This window comes from Lissotriton helveticus, chromosome 4_1, assembly GCF_964261635.1.
Source record: "Lissotriton helveticus chromosome 4_1, aLisHel1.1, whole genome shotgun sequence".
In the NCBI taxonomy this organism is placed as follows: Eukaryota; Metazoa; Chordata; class Amphibia; order Caudata; family Salamandridae; genus Lissotriton; species Lissotriton helveticus.
In genome coordinates, this window is record NC_136063.1 from 423,205,638 (window position 1) to 423,227,329 (window position 21,692).

At 46.2% G+C, this 21,692-nt stretch overlaps 1 protein-coding gene across 1 annotated transcript in view; it reads left to right on the forward strand.

Moving 5' to 3' along the window:
• STK3 (serine/threonine kinase 3) overlaps positions 1-21,692 on the forward strand; it is a 968,587-nt gene that overhangs the window by 180,476 nt on the left and 766,419 nt on the right. The gene's annotated exons all lie outside the window — the stretch shown is intronic.

A 21,692-nucleotide genomic window follows, 5' to 3' on the forward strand; every position in this document is an offset into this window, starting at 1 on the left:
TGAAGCTAAAGTTAGATCTTTTCATTTTTAGCGACTTTGCCCACAGCTGTGCACTGGTTAATTCTGAATGTCAAATGTCTCGCTTAACTCCATTTACATTTGCCTAGGTCTGTGTCTTGTCATTTCCGATTACCAATTTATTGAAAGCATGGTGAATGTGTCAGGATATTGATATAGAAGTCCGGAAAATGTACTCCTGGGTCCACTCTTCAGTTCTCCTTTTCCTTTCATCTCCATGTGATTTGAAAACTGTTGGAAAGCATGTTTTTTTTCATTTGGGGGTTATCACCAAGGGATTGTGGATATGTTTTTTAGCTCTCACTTGAGACAGGGCATGCACTATCGCTTGTGAGACATTTTGTTCACTTACAGGAGCGATGGAGGCAACCCATTGCTTACCATTGGTTGGCTTAAGTGTCACTCTGATTTTCTTGCTTCTCTGGGTCAGTGAGTGCTAGTCCCATGTTCTCTTCATATGTTTGTCCCTCCCATTGAACGTGGCCCAAATACTGCTTTCTTGTGGTGCTCAGTGTCCTACCACTGCTCGGTCACTTTCTGAGGTACTTTTTAGGTCTCGGGCTATAACGCGCTTGAAAAGCGCGTTCTCGCCAGAGAACTATAGTCGGAGACAATACCTGGCCGCGCGCAGCGTTTTTCCATAGGATAACGTTGTGCGCGCGGCCAGGTCTTGTCTCCACAGCTTAGCACGGCAGAGCGGATCGCGTCGCGCGCCTCTCTGGAATGCAGGGGGAGTCTGCAGAGAGGCGCGCGACGCTGATAAAAGCTTTCGCTGACGTGCTCTGTTTCTGGTCGCCCTAACCTTGAGCGGCCCCCTCCTTCCTGTTGCTGGTTGCCTATTGGAAGCATTTTTAACTTATCCTGCCGTTGGATTCTAGTGTTGTAGTCTATGTTCTGTTTTCCCAGGGCTGTGGTTGTTTTCTGGCTCTCGGCGGAGACTTTGCCAGCTACGATATGGGAAAACGTTCAGCTCCTCTGTTAATAGTGTTCCTGGCAAGGTGAGATGGCAAACAATGCTTCTTTGAAGCTGCCTGCCCTGGGGGCAGAAGTAGAACGAGTGCATTGTTTCTTTCTAGTACGTATTTTCTCCGCGGAGGTTCTTTGTTTGGTGTTTTTGAGGAGAAGGGTTGGGTGGCTGGGAAGGCCAGCGCCGGTGTTTGCATTCGATGCAGCGTCCTGTGAAGGAGCACTCACTCGGCAGCCAGTGCCAGGGGTGCTTTGGGTTGGCAGGCCAGGCGGTGTTGGGTATCATTTTTATAATCAGAAGGGGGAAAGGATCACTTGTCCTGCTTAAACCATGGGTTCACAAGTCGAGGAACTGGTATCTCCCAACAAATATGACTCTCATACACGTGTATTCAAATGATCTCTCTTCGGCGGTATATACTGGGTACCCGCTTTCTTACACGTGCGTGCGTAATCATTGAGTCATTTTTTGTATTGTGCACCCTCCACCAGGAGGTTTTGCCTTAGGTTTAAGGCAGTAGTGATCGTGGATAGTGGGGGGGGTTATGGTGGTGGTGTAGTTGTTAAAAATCCGGACAGCCAGACAAAGACAGTTTTAATAAGTCTGGATTCGGACTGTAAGTAAAAAGTTAGGTGCACTTTCTGAATTGGTTAGGGATTCAAGTGCATATTGTATATAGAGTTTAAAAAGAGGTCAACATGTTTCAGCCTTTGGTAGTCAGAGGATCTTAGGCTTTCGTCAGGACCAATGGGGGTGAATAAATAGTGAAAAAATCGTTGTGAGAAGAAAAGAGGTAAATTGACCTGATTCCTCGTGATTCAAGGTTTCATTGTACCTGAAAAATAAAGAAACACACACACAAACAACAAACAGGGAGATGGGGTGCGGGAAAACACATATTATGTACAATAGTACCTTTTCGTTATTTAAGGAACTAGAAAATGGCAATACTTTTCTCATACTCATTTCAGGCGTCAACTCTTCCTTCGTCATACTTCGGTGGGCAGGAAAGACTAATACTGTATTTAGGTGCCCATAGTTTTAACATTGTACTTTCTTAGTGCGTGTTCTATAGTGAGAACCGTTGTAATTTGTGGCCGCTTTTGTGATTGCATTCACACTCCAGTCACACCATGCTTACTATCACATATCATTCAGGTGTTTGATTTTTCATGCCGAAATGAATTATGCACATGCTCTTATGACCCGAGATTGTCTGTGAGTCATTATTTGGGGAGTGCATTGTGCGTGACTCGAGTGGTGCCCAATGCGCTATGACCGCTTTTATTCCTCGTGCATACCTTGTTATATTTGAAGAAATACTTCCTCGGGGATTAAGGCTGATCGAGAGAGGTCTTACTAGAGGTGTATTAAAAACAAAGTGTTACCAGAGGCGATCTCGTACTTGCGGTTTTGCTCTCGTGCTTGGTGCGCTCGGCTCTCAGCGTTACCTTAGTGCCTTCTTACTCGCTCTTCGCCGCATGTGCTGGCTCTGCCTGTCATCACCCGGAACTACAGGGCGGTGTAGTTCCGGGTGGATTTAAACGTAGTGATGCTAAAAATGGAAGAGTTACTTTCCGGTCGTTCTTTCTTAGCATTGCTACTTGCCCATTTTTCACGGGTTGGCATTAATAAAATTAAATTAAAATAAAATGAAGTAATATTTGGTAGCAATTAGTTTACTAAGATTAGTTGTGCAAAGAATTATTAAATGCATCAATTTTAGAAGAGATGCTTCACGATCGATCCAAGTCGATGGTTATTGCTATCTTTTGGAATCTCTAATGTATTTTATTTAACTTTTGGGGGGATAACTAGGTGAAATTACAGGTGAAATTACAATATTTGGTAATTATGTTACGAAGGGATATTGCTTGTTTCAGCCGTTTTTTGTCGAGTTGGTGGCCCAAGGTGCACGTGAGGGAATTTTTAAGCTAGTATGTTATAAGTTGGCATGGGAATTACCAAGTCTTGTGTGAAGGCACTCAACTTCTATTATGCTCTCATAAAGCACTGCCAAATATCACGGGTATGTGGTGTGAGCAGAATAAACAGTCCACACGCGTTCTCTGTTTGAGGTACATTGTTACAGACGGGCTTGGAATATTAATTATCTGTTGAGGGACAGCCAAGGAACAGAATCGTTAAGGCCCTGAGTATCTGTTTTGAGCCTGTGGACCCAACGTTGTTCCTTTTCGAACAGTATTCTTGCAGCGTTTCTGTCTACTGTGTCTAGACTTTCTAGGATTACCCAGTGCAGGTCATTGGCTGTATGTTGTTTCTCTTTGTAATGTGATGACATCTTTGTCGTGCTTTTCTTGCAGTTCACATTACTCCTGTGTTCACAGAGTCTCTGTTTGGCTTTTTGGCAGGTCATCCCAATATATCGCATGTCACAAGGGCATGTGATCATATATACAACGTGGCTAGTGTTGCAGTTAGTGTGTTTTTTCAGTTTCCATGAGAAGTCTGGAAGTAACTGCAGTTCTTTCGTTGGTTCTGTGGTTGCACACACTACGCAGGTCCCACAGGGGTAGTGTCCAGTGATTGGGGGGTTATTCCATAGACCTGGTTGCTGTTTTTTCTTTTTCGGAGGTGGTCTTGTGTGGACCAGAAGATCTTTTATATTGCTGCTCCTTTTGTTTGCAAATCTTGGTTTTGACCAGGTCAGGGTGTTGGATGTTATAATCCTCCAGTTACGGTTGATGATCTTTTTCACGTGGTTTGTTATTGGGCTATAGGTTGTTACACAGGTAGTCCTGTCATCGGTCTGTTTTGGGTGACTTTCAAGTAGAGATTCTCTTGGTTGATTTCTAGCTCGTTTGGCACAGGAATTGATAATTCTTTTGGGGTAATCTCTAGCCGTTAGTTTTTCACAAAGATCAGTAGCTTGGGATTTATAGTCTTTTATGGAACTGCAATTTCTCCTTAGTCGTAAAAACTGACTGTATGGCAGGTTTTCTCTCAAAGGGCGGGGATGGAAGCTATTGAAGGATAGCAGACTGTTCTTGGCAGTGGGCTTGAAGAATGTTCGATTTTGTAAGGTGTTTCCTTCGGCAAAGATGGTTATGTCTAGGAAATCGAGGCTCTGCGCATCGGATGTGTATGTGAATTTGAGGCATTCATCTTGATTGTTCAACCACCTATGGAAATCTGTTAATGATTCTCTGTCTCCTTTCCAAATTAAAAAGATATCGTCAATATATCTCTTCCAGAAGAGTATATGACGAGAGAAGGGGTTGTTTACATTATGGATGTAAGTCTGTTCGAAAGTGCTTACGTAGAGACCTGCCACGCTAGGAGCAAAGGTACTCCCCATAGATGTACCATGTTGCTGGAGATAGAGGTTGTCTTTATATTGGAATTTTTTTTCCATAAGGGCCAGTCTGCAGCATTCCAGTACGAAGTGTCTTGGAGTTCGATGGTTCCATTCGATGTTGAACAATATTGATTCGAGAGTCTCTAAAGTCTTCTGTTGTGGAAGGCTTGTGTAGAGGCTCTCGACGTCTAAACCTACTAAGAGCATGCTGTTTTCTGAGTACTCAAAGTTCTCCAACTTATTGATCAGGTCACGTGTGTCTTTTAGGTAGGTAGGCGTGGTCTGGACCAGTGGTCTCAGGTACTGGTCCGCAAATTGTGACAAGGGTTCTAGAATGGAGTTGATCCCCGAGACAATTGGTCTTCCTGGTGGGGGCATCTTGTCTTTATGTGTCTTGGGTAGGGAGTAAAAGTATGGCGTAACTGGTTCTTTTGTTATCAGATAGTCCGCCTCTTTTTTAGATACCCAGTTGTTACACTCTGCTTCCTCAATCATCAGGGCTATTGTCCTTTGTAAACGTGGTGTTGGGTCAGTTGTAATCACTTGGTAGAATTTGGTGTCCGCTAATAGAGTCATACATTGATTATCATATCCTTCTGCTGATAGTAGGACTACACCTCCGCCTTTGTCCGCAGGCTTGATGACTATGTCATGATTATCTTTCAATTCAGTCAGAGCGATTTTTTCCGCTGTGTAACAACCTATAGCCCAATAACAAACCACGTGAAAAAGATAATCAACCGTAACTGGAGGATTATAACATCCAACACCCTGACCTGGTCAAAACCTGGTCAAAACCAAGATTTGCAAACAAAAGGAGCAGCAATATAAAAGATCTTCTGGTCCACACAAGACCACCTCCGAAAAAGAAAAAACAGCAACCAGGTCTATGGAATAACCCCCCAATCACTGGACACTACCCCTGTGGGACCTGCGTAGTGTGTGCAACCACAGAACCAACGAAAGAACTGCAGTTACTTCCAGACTTCTCATGGAAACTGAAAAAACACACTAACTGCAACACTAGCCACGTTGTATATATGATCACATGCCCTTGTGACATGCGATATATTGGGATGACCTGCCGAAAAGCCAAACAGAGACTCTATGAACACAGGAGTAATGTGAACTGCAAGAAAAGCACGACAAAGATGTCATCACATTACAAAGAGAAACAACATACAGCCAATGACCTGCACTGGGTAATCCTAGAAAGTCTAGACACAGTAGACAGAAACGCTGCAAGAATACTGTTCGAAAAGGAACAACGTTGGGTCCACAGGCTCAAAACAGATACTCAGGGCCTTAACGATTCTGTTCCTTGGCTGTCCCTCAACAGATAATTAATATTCCAAGCCCGTCTGTAACAATGTACCTCAAACAGAGAACGCGTGTGGACTGTTTATTCTGCTCACACCACATACCCGTGATATTTGGCAGTGCTTTATGAGAGCATAATAGAAGTTGAGTGCCTTCACACAAGACTTGGTAATTCCCATGCCAACTTATAACATACTAGCTTAAAAATTTCCTCACGTGCACCTTGGGCCACCAACTCGACAAAAAACGGCTGAAACGAGCAATATCCCTTCGTAACATAATTACCAAATATTGTAATTTCACCTGTAATTTCACCTAGTTATCCCCCCAAAAGTTAAATAAAATACATTAGAGATTCCAAAAGATAGCAATAACCATCGACTTGGATCGATCGTGAAGCATCTCTTCTAAAATTGATGCATTTAATAATTCTTTGCACAACTAATCTTAGTAAACTAATTGCTACCAAATATTACTTCATTTTATTTTAATTTAATTTTATTAATGCCAACCCGTGAAAAATGGGCAAGTAGCAATGCTAAGAAAGAACGACCGGAAAGTAACTCTTCCATTTTTAGCATCACTACGTTTAAATCCACCCGGAACTACACCGCCCTGTAGTTCCGGGTGATGACAGGCAGAGCCAGCACATGCGGCGAAGAGCGAGTAAGAAGGCACTAAGGTAACGCTGAGAGCCGAGCGCACCAAGCACGAGAGCAAAACCGCAAGTACGAGATCGCCTCTGGTAACACTTTGTTTTTAATACACCTCTAGTAAGACCTCTCTCGATCAGCCTTAATCCCCGAGGAAGTATTTCTTCAAATATAACAAGGTATGCACGAGGAATAAAAGCGGTCATAGCGCATTGGGCACCACTCGAGTCACGCACAATGCACTCCCCAAATAATGACTCACAGACAATCTCGGGTCATAAGAGCATGTGCATAATTCATTTCGGCACGAAAAATCAAACACCTGAATGATATGTGATAGTAAGCATGGTGTGACTGGAGTGTGAATGCAATCACAAAAGCGGCCACAAATTACAACGGTTCTCACTATAGAACACGCACTAAGAAAGTACAATGTTAAAACTATGGGCACCTAAATACAGTATTAGTCTTTCCTGCCCACCGAAGTATGACGAAGGAAGAGTTGACACCTGAAATGAGTATGAGAAAAGTATTGCCATTTTCTAGTTCCTTAAATAACGAAAAGGTACTATTGTACATAATATGTGTTTTCCCGCACCCCATCTCCCTGTTTGTTGTTTGTGTGTGTGTTTCTTTATTTTTCAGGTACAATGAAACCTTGAATCACGAGGAATCAGGTCAATTTACCTCTTTTCTTCTCACAACGATTTTTTCACTATTTATTCACCCCCATTGGTCCTGACGAAAGCCTAAGATCCTCTGACTACCAAAGGCTGAAACATGTTGACCTCTTTTTAAACTCTATATACAATATGCACTTGAATCCCTAACCAATTCAGAAAGTGCACCTAACTTTTTACTTACAGTCCGAATCCAGACTTATTAAAACTGTCTTTGTCTGGCTGTCCGGATTTTTAACAACTACACCACCACCATAACCCCCCCCACTATCCACGATCACTACTGCCTTAAACCTAAGGCAAAACCTCCTGGTGGAGGGTGCACAATACAAAAAATGACTCAATGATTACGCACGCACGTGTAAGAAAGCGGGTACCCAGTATATACCGCCGAAGAGAGATCATTTGAATACACGTGTATGAGAGTCATATTTGTTGGGAGATACCAGTTCCTCGACTTGTGAACCCATGGTTTAAGCAGTACAAGTGATCCTTTCCCCCTTCTGATTATAAAAGTCAACCTTGGAGACTGAAAGGATCTTCACTCTACCTCCCCCATCCCCATGATTATACACGGTGTTGGGTATCAGCCACGTGAGCGGCCCGAGCGCTGCAGAAGCGAAGGAGAGCGGGTCTGGGACTGTCGCCCTGTCCCAGACAGCTGCCTGCTTGCAGCGGGTTCATGACCCCGAGCCGAAGGACGCCACCTGACTGGACGGAGCGCTCGGCAGTGGCCGTCATGCAGGGATGTTAGAAGGTCACGCCGGGTAAGTGACCTTGGGTGTTATGGAAGGCGCTCTTCCTTCTCATTGGCTACAAGTAAAGTTTCCTGCTCGCTTTCTCCAGTCAAAGCTTCGTGTTCTGCTCACGTTGTTTGTGGGATTTATTTAGAACCAAAATATGCTTCTGTGTAATATTATGCAAAAAAAAAATGAAGTGAAAAGTAAAACACACCGGTGAAAGGTGAAACGGAGAACGTTGTTGGTTTTTTTTTTTTTTTAATCTCCATGTGTAGTTAGAATAGGTCGGTCTCTTAACTCTTTCTGAAGGCTGGTGAATTCGAATCTAGTCCGAGTTCTTCTCTGTGGCGAATCCAATGGCGTAGCATGGATGCCGAAGGAAGCAAGCGAAATTCCCAACCCGTTTCCAGATATTGTACTGAAATACAGACATGTTTGGAGTGCAGAAGCCCCCTTTACCCCCCTCCCCCAACCCCCCCTCCCCCCAGCTGCCTGGGTCACGGTGCCACTGCACCTGCTGCACTGTTGAGAGCTAAGCCCCCGGGTGAGTACAGATTCTACGAGCTTTTGCCTTGTTCCGCACATCTACCTGCGTACAGCCGTCATGATCATGTTTATCATTTTAATGTGTGCGTTTTTTTTAAATGTATTTATTGTTGTTGTTTTTTTGTAACATAGTCGTGACATTACAGCTTTCTGAGGTAAGTCTCGTTGCATAAGAAAAGGCTTTTGTCCTCGATGACAGTAACGGAGTCTGCAGAGAGGCGCGCGGCGGTGCCAAAATGTACACAACATGGGGTACGTAGTCCACTAGGGCACTTCCCCCGGAGCTTGCAGATCTAAATGCATTCATGGAACTGTAAGCCTAAATGTAACTGACAATGACAACATTATTGTGTGATTACTTTAAAGCATTAGAAAGCATAAATGGTCTCAAACTTTCAGTACATGCGCATTTAGCCAAACCACCTAAAATAAGATTGAATCATAATAAAACGGTGCTTGAATATGAATAAATGTGCCACGCAATGAGACACTGCTCATGCAGGGAAATAAAGAGTTTGACTGCTATGGCAGTTGGATGATTTTGTTTGTTAGTTGATTGCGAGTTGGAAACCTTTATTTCCCAAATGTGGCCATTTCAGTCAGTGTTCACAAGGAATATGGAAAGTGAAACGACCTCCTTGGCTGAGCGAGTCCCATGTTGTATAAATATAGGCCTCAACTAGGTTTGCCAGGCATGTAAAAGAGCAGGGCAGCACAGCACTAGATGTGCTAAAGATTCTCCTCCATAATTGCAGAGTCTGTAGCTGGTTATGATCTTAAATGCTTTCCAAAATTGATTCAATTCCCTGATTGGGACTAATCTTGCTGACAGAAAGTCTTGGGGCGTACTTGCCCAAAGCTTGTTGGAGATGGAGTTTGGCTGGGGCGCTCAGTTGTGGTGCGTTTCAAATCTCGTGGGGATGTAGCTAGGACCTATTCCATATCCAGTTTGCGTGACCACTGCTGCAGTTGTTTCCTTCTTGCGGTTTTGATACACGAGTAGTTAATAGTGTTTCTATTCCACTTTTCTACTTCCAGTTGAACGCACGCCATGGCTAGTGTTAGATTGATTGACCAGGAGTTATTAACACTTGCAAAATTGAAGTGGGCATTTCCAGTGAAAACATTTAAGATGTAGACTGTCCCGGTCCCCTTAGGAGCCAAATCCATTCCATACGCCATGTGCAGAGATAATAGACGGAGATTTAAAAAATAAATAAAAATTCTTTGGACTGTATATTGTTGAACCTGATTTATACTAAGAATCATGCAGCCTGGAAATCTAATCCTGGGACCTCACAGCATCTCCTGTAACACTCCACGCAATCAGCTGCAGTACACTTGCTGTGCCAGCTCAGCTGACACATGCACACACGGACACCACCACTCCCATGCACACACGGACACCACCACTGCCATGCACACACGGACACCACCACTGCCATGCACACACAGACACCACTACTGCCATACACACACGGACACCACCACTGCCATGCACACACAGATACCAACACTCCCATGCACACACGGACACCACCACTCCCATGCACACACGGACACCACCACTGCCATGCACACACGGACACCATCACTGCCATACACACACGGACACCACCACTGGCATACACACACGGATACCACCACTGCCATGCACACACAGACACCACCACTGCCATGCACACACAGACACCACCACTGCCATACACACACGGACACCACCACTGCCATGCACACACAGATACCACCACTCCCATGCACACACGGACACCACCACTGCCATGCACACACGGACACCACCACTGCCATGCACACACGGACACCACCACTGCCATGCACACACGGACACCACCACTGCCATGCACACACAGACACCACCACTGCCATACACACACGGACACCACCACTGCCATGCACACACGGACACCATCACTGCCATACACACACGGATACCACCACTGGCATACACACACGGATACCACCACTGCCATGCACACACAGACACCACCACTGCCATGCACACACAGACACCACCACTGCCATACACACACGGACACCACCACTGCCATGCACACACAGATACCACCACTGCCATGCACACACAGATACCACCACTGCCATGCACACACAGACACCACCACTCCCATGCACACACGGACACCATCACTGCCATACACACACGGATACCACCACTGGCATACACACACGGATACCACCACTGCCATGCACACACAGACACCACCACTGCCATGCACACACAGACACCACCACTGCCATACACACACGGACACCACCACTGCCATGCACACACAGATACCACCACTCCCATGCACACACGGACACCACCACTGCCATGCACACACGGACACCACCACTGCCATGCACACACGGACACCACCACTGCCATGCACACACGGACCCCACCACTGCCATGCACACACGGACACCACCACTGCCATGCACACACGGACACCATCACTGCAATACACACACGGATACCACCACTGGCATACACACACGGATACCACCACTGCCATGCACACACAGACACCACCACTGCGGTACGCACACGAACACCACCACTGCCATGCACACACGGACACCACCACTGCCATGCACACAAGGACACCACCACTGCCATACACACACGGACACCACCACCACTGCCATGCACACACGGACACCACCACTCCCATGCACAGACACGGACACCACCCGTGCTTAATTTGTAAAAAAAAAAAGTGTCAGGGCTTTCATTTGTAAAAAATTAAGTGAAAGGGCACTCGTCAGGTGGCTACTGTAGTTAGCCATACACATTACGCGACTTTGAGCTATTGCCATTGTAAATGACAATGACTTTTATTTATGTTTTGGTTTTTAAAACATAAATAAAAGACCTTGTCATTTACAATGTCAAGACCTTAAACTCGTGTTCATTTACAATGCTAATAGCTCTAAATTTTGCAATGCCGAGACCGTTGCATTGTAAATGCTTGTTTAATTTTAGTTGCAGCACTCTATAAGCGTGCATGTGTTTGCAGGCTGTCTCCCCCCACCTCCCATCCCGCATTTTTGCTCACCCCCTTCCTTCTCACCGTCCTCTCAATGTTGTACAAAAAAGGGTGCGGGAAAATGTCAGAGTTGACCCCATTGAGGCGAATCCCATTTTACATCAAAGTGTGAGGTTGTTGCAGCCAAGCTTGCACTGTTATCTGTCATGGAGAAGGAAACACACAAACCCATTCATTTCAATACCCCGCTGTACCTCGCTCAAAAACTGGAGCTCTCGGGTGGATCGAGAGCCTCCAGAAGTGCCAGCACTCTACTGCTCAAACCACACAATTCTAAAAAAAAAACCAACCTACAATCGAGCCTTCTCAGGTATTGTCCCGAGGATTTGGAACTCCTTACCCCCTGAAGTCAGGCTGAATCCTTCCACTGTCCTCTTCAAAAAGAAAGGCAACGTTTTTTGATGAAGAAATTTCTACCTTAGATAGGCTGCTCCAATGGAGATTGAGGCCACCCTAGCAGATTTGTGTCCCAGCTGACAGGGCCCCCTGGGTGTAAAGCGCTCTAATATCCTAGGTGGTCATGTTCGCGCTGTAGAAAAACTTTCTAAATAAAATAAATAAATAAAAGGAGGAGGCCTCTGGTTGTTGGCTGTGAGAAAGGACATAGTTGTTGAAAGGTAGCTTGTGCTGGTCCTGATACATTGGTCACATTGGGGAACCTGCCCAGGTTGGTCGTGTCTTTCACACTGCTTGTCCAGGTCGACCTTGTCATTCACTAAGGCATGTTCTTGAGGACTTTGAAGCAGCTTTGGAATATCTTTTGTTTTTTTATAAATATTTTTTATTCTTTTTTGATAAAACATCAAACAACTCAGCAGGTACATCTCAACCAGTGTCCATCGGTTACAAGTGACAAGATTTACAAATGGTAAGGATACCAAATTAACGGTATCATGATTGCCCTTCATGGCCCCTGTGGTACCTCCCCCCCCCCCCCCCCACCTTGCTGGGTATCTCTCAAATCCCTCAGCGAAGTGCAGGCCTAGAATAACAAACCTCTTGCCAATGTACTGTTTCATATGCTGTCCAGTGCATCTACCTCGTCCTTTTCCACCTCTAAATTGTAACAGTTCAGCCATTGCTACCAGACTTTCCTAAACTTTTGCGGGCATCCCCTTGCTTTATATACTGTCTTTTAGAGCTCCCAAATACATATGCATGCAAGTTCGCCACTCCTTCAGTGTGGGAAGCTCTGGTCTCCCCCAGTGCTTGGCTATATCACCTTTGGCCTCTGCGAGGCCTGGGTTACTGAGTAGAAGTTGGTATCTAGAAATGTCAACGTCTGTGTGGATGCCCAACAGAACATACTTAAGGTACATCGGAATTTTTACCTGCAATATATTATTTAGTTCTTGCACAATCCGTGTCCAGTAACTATGTATTTGTTGGCAGTCCCATTAAGTATGGATGAAGGAACCTCGTTCTGTTCTGCATCGCTGACACTCCGGTGTCTCCACCCTGCCCATTGCATGCAGTTTTACCCTGTCATAGTAAACCCTGTGTAGGTTTTTGAACTGAACCAGTCGTAGTCTGAGCTTAATCGCCACCTCGCTAGGGTGTATTAGGGCCGTCTCCCAATCTATATTTTGTAACGTGCCTACAAGTTCTTCCCACTTGCCCCTGAGTGTTAATAACTTGTCAGGCATATTATTTATTGGGGTTTTGTATGCCCAGGAGACCGATTTCTCCTGTATCTCCTCCTGTAATAACAGGCCCTCCAACGGGGCATATTCCAGGAGATCCGCAATATCAGGTTTTTGCACCTGCCAAGAGTGTCGGAGTTGAATGTATTTATAATGCCGCGTATCTGTCAAGATATATTCCATTTGTAGATCTCCAAACGTCATCAGTGCGCCCTGTCGTGTTATGTTCCCCAAAATGGTGAGTCCAATAGCGTCCCATCTTTTAAAGCCCTGTAATTTTGCAAGTTCGGGCAGCCAATTATCCTCCCATAGGGGTGTGGATTTCGTTAGTCTTTTTTCCCATTGCATTACTCGTTCAGCCTCCCTCCATGCCTCAATCACCCTCTGTGCTGCTGGTAGCAGGCTTCTCGCACCCTGGCCCACATATATGTAGTGAAAGTGTGAGCGTTTGTGGAATTGGAGTCTCTCTAGGGCATATGTGGGGTGATCCTGTGGCGCATGACCCCATTCGTTGATGACCACAAGGTGCACCGCTCTATAGTATGCCCTGACATCTGGTAGAACGATTCCCCCATTATACTGGCTACGTTGCAACATTTGCAGCGCCATTCGGGGATGGCCTCCATCCCACAACAAAGTGCGCAATTCGGTATCTATTGCCCTGAAGATTACCTCCAGTATTTTACAGTATGTATTTTGGAGAATGTATAGTAGCTTGGGTAAGATCATCATTTTAAACATAGCAGCCCTACCGAGTAGTGTCAGGGGAAGGCGCCGCCATCAAGACACATCATCCCGGAAGTCCGCTAGGACATGTTGAATTATGTGGGTGAGGCAGTTTGCCACATTTTCGGAAATGTAGAGTCCCAGATATTTGAAGCCTTCTGCAGCTATAGGGAGACGCACCGGGATAGACCGCATGTCAGTGTCGCCCCCTATTGGGTATAGGACTGACTTTCCCCAGTTGATCTTATACCCCGCCTTTCTATCGTATTCCTCGGCTACGTGCAAAATGATTGGGAGTGTCTTATCCGGGTTAGTTATATACAATAGGATGTTGTCTGCGTAGAGTGAGATATGTTCATCTAACAGCTGACCCGTGGAGTCCTGGAACCCAGTTAGATCTGGGTGTGTTCTAATCGGGCATTTTAGGGGTTCCAGAACAAGCGCAAAGAGCAAGGGGGACAGTGGGCAGGCCTGATTAGTCCCCCGCTGGATGGGGAACTCAGCCGATTTAACTCAATTTACTCGCACTCTAGCCCTGGGATTTGTGTATAGGATATCGACCCACGTACGGAAATTGGGCCCAAAGCCTAATTTTAAGAGGACCCGTCTCATGAAAGGCCAGTGTATGTATAAAATGCCTTTTCGGCACCAAGTGATAATAGCAGATTGAGAACCTCGCTTCCTTTGGCCGTGTCCAGCCAGTTTGCCAGTCTTCAGAGGTTGAGGCGTGTAGCACGTTTGGGCATGAAGCCCGACTAGTTTTTGTGCACCAGGGATTCGATGACCGTCAAGAGGCTTGTGGCTAGTATGGAGGCCAATATCTTGGTTTCGACATTGAGGAGCGAAATTGGGCGATGGGAACCGCAACATTCCGGGGGCTTACCCGGTTTTGGTATGACTACTACTGTGGCCTGACAGAGGGCTGGGGGAGCGCTCCTTGATCTTTTGCTACTAGAAATATGTTTAGGAGGCATGGAGCCAGGATACCATTATTTTATTTGAAGAATTCCCCCGAGAGTCTGTTCGGCCCCAGAGTTTCCCCAGACTTCTGCTTAGCAATGGCAGCATTGACTTCTTCAAGAGTGATTTCCTGGTCTAAGGCCGCCGGGCCTTCAGTTTACAAGGTGGGCGTGTCTATCACTGTGAGATAGTCATCTATGCTGTCCTTGTCCGTCGGGCCGCGTATAGGTTAGTTGTCGTGGCCTGGAATCCTCAGGATCGTACGTTGCTCAATATGGTCCACCTCTCGACACACCCACGGTCTGATTGTATAAATACAGACTCAATGGAGTGGAAGGGAAGGTAGGGGACAGCAGGGAGGGAGACCTGTAATGAGAACAAGACTGGTATGAGCAAACAACAGTTTGAAAACGTCTTTCACTGCCCTGAGCCCACCTCCATTACCACTAGCTGGGAACTGTACCTGTAAAGAAAGAGACCTCTACTTCTGACCTCTTTAACCAGTAGGGCGTGACGTAGTGCTCAGCTAGATCTAAAGGAAAGGCATAGAAATCAGTAACTTATCACATATCATCACTAGCATTATCAGAGTGCTCCAAGGTTAGTGACCTAACCTACCAATGGGTCAGTTGTGAAGGCTGAGACAGGGGTGTGGAAGAGTCGTCCTTCTGCTCACTCTCTGTACCCCGGCTGTAAATACACAAGGAAATAAAATACACAAATGATCACAGATCACCAAAGCAGGCACTATTAGTAAAAAATCCCGGCACACTATCCCATTGCTCTTGGACAGAGGCCTGCTTCTATTTCGGCGTTTCTCAAAAACAAATATGAAAGAACAAGGAAGTCTTTTCCGTATTTCCCAAAATAAATAATCTCCCTCTGATGATGGCTTCAGATCACCTGTGACTGGTTTTCTCAGGTGAGTATGTACCAAACGAGACTTTCAATACAACTGTATTGTGGAAAGCAATAACCACCAGAAAAGGTCACGCAAAGCTCCTTGCTTAAGCTTAACCAAGTTACTGAAATGACAGGCACCCGGTCGTTTGGGCGTTCTCTCTGCATGAACCGGTAACGGTTCTCCAACGTGAGAGAATGCCCCCACACAAGACCTTTGCCCTAACTGAGGCACTGTTCCTTGGTAAGGTTCCGATGTAATCCAGAGGGGGAGACCCCCATAATGTAGGGAAGGCAAACTCCCTTTGTGCACACAGGAAAGTATTTTAGAAAGTGGTTTGCTCCGCAATGAACTGACTTGGACGGTTCAGCCAACGGAGCAAAAACTAAGGCAACGAGGTTCCATAAACTTGCCACAATCAAATTTGAGCGTTCAACAATCACTGCGACCAAGGACATGGAAGCGTTGGTGCAATAAGCACCCTTACCAGACCTCCTCTCATTGCAGTCGAAGCTCCTCGGAAAAAGGTATGCGGCACCGAGTTGATGCCCGGAAGCCGTTTTCTTCCCACAGCCTCAGTACGCGTGATGACGTCACCGACGTCGAACCGCGGAAGCTCATGGGAGCTGTAGTTCTTTACCGTGTCAGAGCTCACGCTCTGGCACGTCTCTTCAGTGTTCCTCTGTTACCCTTTCGGTGTGACGTGACATTAGTGTAATAATTCGCAAACGCTGTCGCAATTGCGGGTGCTGTCGTATGTCGTGTCCCCGCCTCCTCAATTTGATCCACCCAATTCGCTTCTCGTTCCTTCTGGCTCGGCCAGGCTAATAGCTTCCCTGCTCTGTCCCCTGACTCATATAGCCTGTGGTGAGTGGTCAGAATTTGGGTGCGGGCTTCTCCTAAGGCTGAGTTCCCTCCATGTGACCTCCAACTGTCTAAGCATCTCTACCTAGTTATCCGAAAATATTTTCTTTTCTAATTCTAGCAGTTAACCTTCTAAGTCCTGTATTTGCAACATTTCCTCTCCATGCTTATTAGCACTTTCGTCTTGTAGTCTCCCCCTGAGAACTTCCTTGTAGGCCTCCCAAAGGGTGGCCTCTGAGGATACAGAGCCTTCATTATCTTAGAAGAATAATTTGGTCTCAGTGGCATCGGACTCTGCTACCATTTTATCACGTAGCTCCCAGGCATTCAATCTCCAGTCCGATTTGGGCCTATGTTCCCTAACTGTAACAGTAATGGGGAGTGATCGGAGGTGCCTCTGTGCCCCAGAAAAATACGAGTAACTACGGTCAAGTGGGTGGTGCTGGCGCCAGCGATCGGTCAGTCCTAAGGAGTTTGCAAAGTCTGCCAGTGGGGTAGGTGTCTGAGTGCCCGCCGCTGCATGGGACCTATCTAAATGTGGGTTCATCACATCATTGAAGTCGCCCCCTTTTATATGGGTTCAGGAAACTGAGTCCAACAGTATCTTGGCCACAGCCTTTAACGTCTGGGGCTGCAGTCGCGGCGGGGCATAAACAGTGACCAGAGTGAACCCCCTCCATCCCCACGTGCCCCGAACCGCTGCATATGTGCCCCCAGGGTCAACCCAGGTCTTAACTACGTAAAGGGGCCGGGTTTTCCTAAGAAGGACGGCCACTTCACGGGCTCTGGGGAAAATCCTGCGTGTGCAGTGTAACATATGCCCCTCTACCAAGAAATGTGCATCGGGTACCTCAGAGATGGGTCTCTTGTAGGAGGACTACGTCTGGCTTGAGACGTTTAATAGATCTGTTCACTAGGCCCCTCTTACCCTTACTACCCAATCTGTCAACATTCCACATCAGCATGGTATATGGTGTATCATGCATTATGTGTATCGTTCATGCATTTTGCACAAGGAGTGTACCCTAACCTGACCGTTCTCGTCAGGGTGTGGCTGACTCTGCAATGTAAACCTTCCTGCTGTAAATAATAACGAAAACTCTTCAAATCGAAAAACCTCAAACTCCCCTCCCTTCCCCACCCTGAACCCCACACCCTCATGTACCCTATGGTTAACCCTTCAACCGTCAACATGACAACAGACATAAGTGTCCACTGAGGAGTCTGTCGAACCCCCCCTTATCTCTATATAATAAACAATAAAACAAAGGATATGGTCCTGATCCAGGAAAGTGATTCACACAATCTCTCCTGGATGCACATATGTCCTGGAGGGGGGGTCCCCTCCTTGCAGTCGGTTTATTGCTGGCATGTTCTTTCCCTATCCCCTTGGTTCACATTTCTTTGCCACTTTTGTTTGGGTGCAATTGACTTTCAGTTGCTGTTTCCGTGGCTGTTGCCTTCCCCATTATGAATAGCCTTAAGCAGGGGCTGGTCTCAGTCTGTGTCCTCCAGGGATTCTTAGACTGATCAGCATGAGTACTTTCCCTGTAAGTCTGACTTCTATTTGGGGCTGGAGTCACCCCCCCCCACCTCCTCTTCCGAGGGTCCCGCTCTCCGCCGATCTGGAGTCCCAGACTGCGTAGTCCCCGAGCGCATTGGATTTCTCGCAGTGAGTCGCCTCTTTGGTTTTGTTCTCTGTGGTCAAGGCACCCATCTTGATTGCAAGTCTCCAGGCTGTGTCGTTTTGCTACTAATCTCCGGTCTAGGCCTCGGGCGCTCCTCGATACACCCAGAGGCACCCTCGGGTGTTTGAAATAACTGGGTTGAGTCTTGGAAGAGGACCTTAAGCTTGGCAGGGAATTGAGAAATATATATTTGATGCGCAGAGCCTGGAGTTTAACTTTTACAGAGTCAAATGAACTCTGCATCTTCTCCACCTCTCTCGAGTAGTTTGGGAAGATCATGACTGTTAGCCAACTTGAGTTCTCCTATTCTCTGCGATTCTCTCAGGATTAGTTGAGGTCTTGATTGTTCAGGAATCGCGCGATTAGTGGACACGGAGGGGCCCCAGGTGGGAGTCTCGTAGCTGGCATCCTGTATGCACGTTCAATGAGGAAACAGGCAGAAAACGTAGCTCCTGGTAGGACTTCTCTCAGCTAAATCATCAGAAAAGCGATTGGATCATTATTCACTTATCCTTCTGGTATCCCAATAAAACGGAGATTATTTCTCCGGGCTCTGTTCTCCGCGTTGTCAACCTTCCACAGCACCTCTTTCATAATGGTCTGTAGCTCCTTGATGTCGCCCGTGGATTTATGTGTTCCGTCTTCTACCTCAGATATACGAGCCTCTGTTTGAGTGACTCAATCCACGATGTTGCACACGTCTTGCCAAAGAAGGGACACCTCTATTCGTATCTCGGCCATTTCACCTTCGATGACCTCTCTCGAGGCATGGAGGATGGCTGCGTTGTCCGGAGCACTCGCATTATTCATGCGCAAAGAGCACCTTAGTATACTTACCCATTTTCCCTTGCTTCTGCATCTTGGGTTCTTTGTCTTTGGCCATTGTCTAGTGCAGCAGGTGCTTGCCGCCAATCACACGTCCTAAGTCGGGATGTACCAACTGGAGAGTTACCAGCTCATTGCGGTGAAGAAATTACGGTAAACAATGCATGTGAGGTAGGCTCCGCACAGCTTCAGAATGTCTTGAGCTGATTTAGCACAATCATGCCATTCATGATTGAGTTTCATAGTTATACGTGAGTTAAGTCACTCTTTCTTCGGTTCCTCACAAAGGCTAAATCACCTATGCAGTTTGATGACACATATTGGGCAGTACATGGAGTACAGAAGGCAAGTATTGCATTTGGTAAAACCTGTTTGTAAGTTGGTGAGCCAATCATTGGACTTGTTCTCATTAAAATGGCTTCTTACTAATTTATCTTTAAGATGCCAGTGCTTGTTAAACAAGACCACTCATAACTTTTAGAAACACATAATCAAATTCAATACTTGCAAAGCATACAAAATTGGTAAATATATGAGGCATATAAACAGACAGACAGAATTGCATCATTTAAATCAAACAAAAGATCACTTGTGAATCCCAATATGTGGTATTCATCATTAAGTGCGAATATGGTCTTAAATATTTGGGAAGCATTAAATGCATGCTCAAAAAGAGGATTTTAGAACACATTTGGACAGTATCAAACAAAGATCCTAGCAAGCTATGCCATAGCCAAACACTATCTGAAAGAACATAAAATCAACTGGAGGGCAATGAGATGTTATGGTATTGCCATGATAGCACAAAATGAAAGAAGTGATGATAGAATTAAACTCTTGCACCACTTGGAATCAAAATTCATCATTTGACTGAAAACCAATACACCATTTGTTCTCAACAATGATGAGAAATTGTATATTCACCTGTAAATAAGACTGAAAGATCTGTTCTGAGATCCTGATTGTATTCTTCACATAAAGCCCTTAAATCTAACAGGATATAACAATATACAGCAAAACATTGAGTTCACATATATGCCACGTATAGGTGGCTGGCTTACTATATGTTGCACACTTAATTAAGTGAAGCACCTTGCACTAATCCAGACACACTCTATGGTGATTTTAGGGGTCTTAGACAACCATAGAAAGCTCTCTAAGTGGTAGCGGTGGAGAGCAGCTTTCAGGCTTAGTCCAGAAGGCGTGTTAAGCAGCTTGTTTTACCAGAACTAATCATACAGTGTAGATTAAATGAAAAAGAGCCACACAGTGTGGTTATAAAAATAGTTCTATTTATTTTACACACTCTCTAACATATTGGTATATCTCATACCCAAAGATATCCACACAATACACATAATATTTCAAATGTAAAACAGGTTAGTAAGCACAAATACACAGTGGTCTCCAGGGCGAGAGACAAACCCATGTACTAAAGAAGTGGAATGCGAACTGCGTCCGAAGTCTGGTCTTTGGATCAGAAGACTCAGAAGAGCTGGGGATTGAAGGAAGCACCCGAGGTAAGTACCCAGGAACCCCACTGAGGCTGTATGCAGAGTAGAAACACAGCCGCATACTCAGTGCAAGTCAGTGGGGCAGTCGCTTTTGCAGTTTTTAAGTGGAACCTGAAGAAACCTTGTGGAAGATGCAAGGTTGGAGAGTCACCCCACCCGTGGATACCCCAGAAACCAGGATACCTACACCAGGGAGGCCGGGTGCTTAGGTGCGAAATGACGTCGGAAACCGCCATAGACCACAATGGAGGACTTCAGAAAGGATGCCACTGGTGAAAAAGGTGAAAGAGTCTGGTGGAATCCAAGGATGGATTATTGAAGAGAAGAACCTGCAAGCGGAGTGACCAGGAGGCATGGAAACCAATGACCACCAACCACGAAAGATGCAGGAGTGATGACTGTGACTTTATCGCTGCAGCTTTGAGCACCAGGTGATGCTGTGGAAGACCAGGAGCCGTTCACGAGCTGTCACGTGTTGGGAATCAAGAATCAGGGGGTCGTGTCCGGCGGGAGCACCAACAATCCTTGGCAGCAGCAACAGACGTGGTAAGCATAGAAGGTGCACGTTTAGGACCAGCAAGGTCCAAGGGACACACCAAATGCAGGAGAGTCGGTGTAGACCCCACCCAAGCAGGGGAGCCCACTGAAGCCAAAGAAGACCCTCAAGAGAACCCGCAGGGCAAAGGCACAGGAGTCACAAGAGGACCTCGAGCAGCGCACCAAAGATGCAGGCCCACAGTGGAGAGGATATGATGAGGACAAAGATCTTGGTAGGAAGAGATGCTAGAGGCTAGAGCTTCTTGTAGCCCAAAGATTTCTGGAGGACAGAGTCAACAAGCCTTGGCAAGTCGACACAGTGCGCAGGGGTTCTGTTCCAGCAGTTCCGACGAGGGATACTGGCCTTAAGCTTGCTGGGAGGACAGGGCAGGCATTGAGGGAGGTGCAGAACCACCACCTGTGTTGCTTGGCCTTTTGAGTCCGTAGGGCGTTCGAAGCAGCAGACCGGTCAGCTTTGTTGCGGTGACTGCAGATGCAGGTGAGTGACTCCTTCACTCCAAGGAAGATTACTTTGGTGTCCTTGATGCCCACAGGCCTGGAGAGGAACCCGGATGGAGCACAGGCACAGACAATGCAGAAGACTGGCAGAATGACGAGACCAGGAGCAGCAGGAGTCTTCCTTGATGCAGCCTCTTGCCAGGTGAAGTCCAACGAAGTCCAAGGTGCTCTGCGAATCGACCCGTTTGCGACTAGTAAATA